The following is a 5,000-nucleotide window of genomic DNA, read 5'->3' on the forward strand; positions in this document are numbered from 1 at the left end:
CCGCCGCCGACATGGACAGATCGACGCCACCCAACAATACCGGACGACACCCTCCAGAACCAGGTCCGCTGCTCACCGCCGGGAGGATTCCGCCACCCCCCGGCAGTGGTGCGTACGGCAAGTACAGCTCCAGTATAAACCAGGAAGTGGCTGTCACGGGAACACTGATCGACGCCGGATGTTCTACGTTCTAAAGAAATCGGCTCAACTTCGTGCTAAATCTTTTCCCTTCGGCATCGATCGACACCAGATTTCTATGTATAACACCGTCGCGTTATCGTCGTAGAGCGATCGTTCGATTTCGTTGGACGCGAAACTGCTTCGTTAAAAGCGTTACTTGCGATTCTTTACGAGTACCGTGGTTTCTTCGGGAAGATCGACGATTCGATTACGCGAGCTCGGATCACACGGTGACGGAGTTTTCAGAAGGGCGCGGTAATTTCGTCATGAAATTTTTTCGTCGTATATCGTACGAGTTCGTAGACTGTTTTCATTCGCGAGATTCACTATCACGAGAGTCTTTATCTCGAAGATCGAGTCCTCCAGATTAACGTTTGCACTAATCAAACTGTTACACGAGACGAAATTCTATATGGCGATCGTCCGTTCACTGGACCTACAGACAGTTGCACTGGATCGAAGACACTGGCGGCGTTGCGCGTGGATCGATGGTTCGCGCGAAATCAACACTCACTTTCGTCGCTCGTCGAAGCCGTTCGTCGCTTCCGGATATTACTCGAGAAGCCGACTGATCGGTTTTAATAACCGTTCCAAGCGAACGATCGGTTTTCAATGTTTTTATCGTTTGATCGTTCGATCGTCCAAAGTTCCGTTGTAATCTCGTTGGCGTTGTCGCGGAGCGGACGCCGATGGCGATCGATCGTCGAGAGGCTCTTTATTTCTGTCACCTTCCGATGACTTTGCCTGTTTAGGGGAGAACGCTCGAGCTTCGCTCGTCCACTCAACTATCGCGTATCACGTGCATAAGCAACGTCTACGCGGTTTCGTAGATCATCGGAGCGCCAACCGTTGGTAGATGTTTACGAGCGCAGTTACCAGGAGGCTGATGCGCAACGGTTTGTTTGTAAATAGCTTCGATCGCGCTTCTCGCGGCAAGAAAAACCTTGATTTGTCATTAATAAAACGGGATAGTCACGAGGTACGCGCGTGTCTCGCGTATTTGCGCTGCGTTCTCGATGATCAATGAACGCCAGCTAGAATAGCGTTTGTATTTGTTTAACAATAGCGTTATCCTTTTGCGAAGATACGCGAATGTAACGATTATTACGTTTCCAATACTCTTCGTAGCGACGAGCAGATGATTATATTATTGGAATTGACTTGTCGACACTGGATGATTAAAAGAAACGACGATACCAGAGTGATGGAACTGCGGTCGTTGTCGAGACGCGATAGTTAAATCGTTTCGTGGAAAACTGTCACTTCAAAGTGGCGAAGCACGACACCGCGGCGAATGATCGGCATCACTGAAATTCTCCGACAGAATTTTTGCGCTTCCCTGCGGTTCGGTTGGATCGCGTGAATCGAGATCGAAATGGAGAATCGAAAGGACGGGAAGAGGGAGCACCTCGAGACGAGGTCCGAGCGGACTTGAAACCAGCCGCGTACTCGTTGCGTCCCTCTCGCAATCTGAAACCCAGAGCGACGGTCCACGTCTTATCAGGCTGTTCACTGGTCTCGGTTTATCTCGACCATAACCTTGGCTATGCTACTCCGATCGTGACACTTTTTCTTTGTAAAATCGCGTCCGCGATTAGACTAATTCTTGTCTCGTTTTTTTTTTCGCGTTATAGATTTTCTTTTAAAACGATATCAGCAGCTCGTCGCTCTCCGCCAGTGACATCGCGATTATCTCTGACTGCTCCGTGATTCTCTATCCAATAGGCCTTTCATGAATCACGCTCGATAATTTCATAGTCGGTTATGTTACAAAGTGCATCGAAAAACTTCCGCGATTGCATTATAATTGACACGAGACGTGTAGCGCCAAAACATCGATATGCAAGCGATAAACGGTATGCCGAATAATTTGGACCAGAAAACCCCAAGGTTTTCCCGATTTCTTTTAAATACGTCTCTTATACGCTTCGATTCTACGTTTCTTCGTGATCGATATGTTTCATCGAATACATCGAACGTTCAACCAGTAAAACGATAATACGACTCCACCTGTAAAGGCGATGGAGGCCTTTCTTATTCCTCGCGTTCCAGTCCTAATACGAGTTTCGGCAAGGTGCAATCGAAATGAACGAGTCTCCTTGTCCTTTCCTTCCGTACCGGTTGGCGAAAGCTTGACGGCGATGACGACAACGACGATGACGACGACGACGACGACGACGACGACGACAATGACGATGGACGAAGAAGATTACAACAACGACGACCGGTAGGAAGATAGGACGAAGAAGATCATCGATAGGAAAGGCTTTGTTAGTAGTTCTATCCTCTAATCTGTTGGACGCGGCGCGCGCGCGTCTATCTCGGCTGTTCGTCTTTGATCAGCGGCGGGCGGTCGTGAGGTTTTTACACGCGTGTCGATGGAAATCGTGGCCGGGACCGATGTAAATGCCGAATGCCAATAGAGAGAAAAACCCAATGAATCACGTAGCAGCGATACTTTGGGACGATTCGGCCGGCGCTGCTCGTCGCGGGTCTTCTTTTCGTGCGGCGATTCCAAGCCGAATACGAGTCGCGCCGCGGCGACCGGTAAGAAACGGCGAATTCCACGGCCGTTGAATCGCGATTTTCGTCCTGCCACGCTCTGTTTTTGTTTTTTCCCCGGTATCGGCTGCACCAAACTCGTCTCGAGTTCGTCATCGGTCCGCAAACGTCCGCTCCATTCACCCAACGATGATTATCCCCCGCTCTGTCCACTGCCAATGACTTTCTTTCCCGGGTCTCCGAGTTTCGTACGACTTTTCTTGGGAATCCTGCGAATTCCGTTCGGCCACCGATCTTCCACGTCGATGGGCCCGTCCTGCTCGAATTAATCTCTCCGTTGTCCTTTTATGATCTCCTGCGGAGACACTGACCGTAAAAGGTGCACCGATCGGTTCACTTTCGGAGGTAAATGAAGAACGCGGCTTACGATACCGTGCAACCTTCCACGTCGATGTTTTGGCAACGTCCTGCATTTAATTCGTCGCTTTCGTCTTTTCTTTCCTCACTGTGTCCACTATGATTGATCGTCGACCGATTCGATGAGCGATCACCGATGCTTTACAAATCTCATCCACATCTGCGCGTGCGATTGAAAACTAAACGACAACCAGTGGTAGTGAATTTCTTCGCGAATGTTAACGATCGTCTTTGAGTTAGGCCTGATCGACCGAAAAATCTACACTGCCGCGAGATCTCGGAATGTGCGATTTGATTAGCGGGTACCGCGGCACTATGGAGCCGGTTTCGCGGGGTTCTTGGCTTCAACCTCGAGGATCAGAGAGCTGGAGGGACCTGGAGGGAACTTGGAGGGACGCATAGAAAGGTGGAGGTGGTTCTGAACGTTCTCTAAAACTGTGCGTGCATCGCCCTGTCGGAGGAGAGGTTTCCACCCTACCATCGACGGCCGCCACCGAACCGTCTCGCACTAGCTGCTACCTAAAAGGGGGAAATTCTGGTGGGGTATCGATGTTGGCACGCTTGCGCCGCAACCTGTCTCCCTCGTGCGAGAAACCGCGCGGGGGACACTGCCGCGTCCTAGTACAAGATTTTCGAATGATTTGCGGTAGATGCGGTCGAATCGAATGGAAAATCGAACGTGAAAACGCTGTAGTCTTGCTTTTCGATCCGCGTGTTTACATGCTCGCCAAGTTTCCGTTTCGGAAGGACGCGTGTTCCCTTAAAAAAGTTTGCATCGTTTTTTAGAAAGATTTGCCTTTGCCAACCACGCTCGTAACATAACGTACGGAGGATACCAAAAGTATACGAATATCGTACAATATTTATTATAGCATTTACGTATCGATCGATTAAGTCCAATTGTATCGAATTTCGTGTCATTTTGTACTATTTTCGTACGAATACAAAAATTTCATACTCTCATTTTAGTTTCATTTTCAAGCGTTCTCAAACTCGATCAAACTCGATACGATACAAAATATTTTAAGCGCCTGCAGTATCCGAATTAAGATGGGACTAATACCCACGATAGCGTGGATTTATGGAAGTAGAACGATCCGGGTAGAAGTTCCGATTTCTAAAAACACGTAATTTAATTTAGAAATAGTATCTCCTTTAAATAAGAGTATAATCCAATTTGAAGGAACGCTGTCGTGCAAAATTTCGACGAGTTTTCAAAATACATTAAATTTCACATTGTTCCTACATTCGCGAGGATTCGTCTTTACTATATCGATAGACGGATCATCCAGGTCTATGGATATCTTAACCCAATCACAAAAATGGAATTTTCCGTTCATAAGCTAAAATAAATCGAAAAATCGAATCAAGTTTCATCGCAAATATGAAAATGTCTATTCGTTATTTTTATCCCCTTCCAAGATTCAGTAGTTTCATGAATGATATTCAAGAAGCGTAGCTTCTCGCACGGAGCCTTCTTATTTCTCATTTACGAGGAGGAATTTTCATCAATGAAGTAAACTACGATAATGGTCTTGAATAAGTGACGAGTTCGGTTCTTTCATGAACAAAAGATGTCCTTCCGCTCTGTCGAGCAGAAAATCTCCAAACGTCTATCGCTGGAAAGCGAAAGAAATAAATGGCAGACGAAAAGGAGCAACGAAAAGGAGCAACGAAAACGTGGAAAGGAAAGCTTCGCGACATTTCACGAATGTCAGAAGATTCGAAAGAAGCAAGACGGAACAGTAGCGTGCTAATCAAGACCGATGGTCAATAATGGCGGCCACGAGTTGGTCTGATTCAAGTCCAACCTATCCTCCTTCGGGTGTTGGGCATGTACGGGGTGGTTTAAGCCGCAACTTCGCCAGAGCTTGATTCTAGTCGTGACTCGAGAGCGAGAC

The 5,000-nt window shown here is 47.6% G+C and overlaps 1 protein-coding gene across 2 annotated transcripts in view; it reads right to left on the minus strand.

Annotated features, from left to right (window-relative positions):
* LOC100750204 (LIM/homeobox protein Lhx3) overlaps positions 1 to 3,589 on the minus strand; it is a 62,468-nt gene extending 58,879 nt beyond the window's left edge. Inside the window, exon 1 of one of the 2 annotated variants that reach the window (XM_033322462.1) lies at positions 1 to 3,589. The gene's annotated coding sequence lies outside the window, so the exon portion shown is untranslated. The other variant, XM_033322463.1, reaches the window with a different exon arrangement.
* Positions 3,590 to 5,000: the final 1,411 nt, after the last annotated feature.

Source organism: Bombus impatiens, unplaced genomic scaffold (genome assembly GCF_000188095.3).
Source record: "Bombus impatiens unplaced genomic scaffold, BIMP_2.2 scf_0640, whole genome shotgun sequence".
Taxonomy (NCBI): domain Eukaryota; kingdom Metazoa; phylum Arthropoda; class Insecta; order Hymenoptera; family Apidae; genus Bombus; species Bombus impatiens.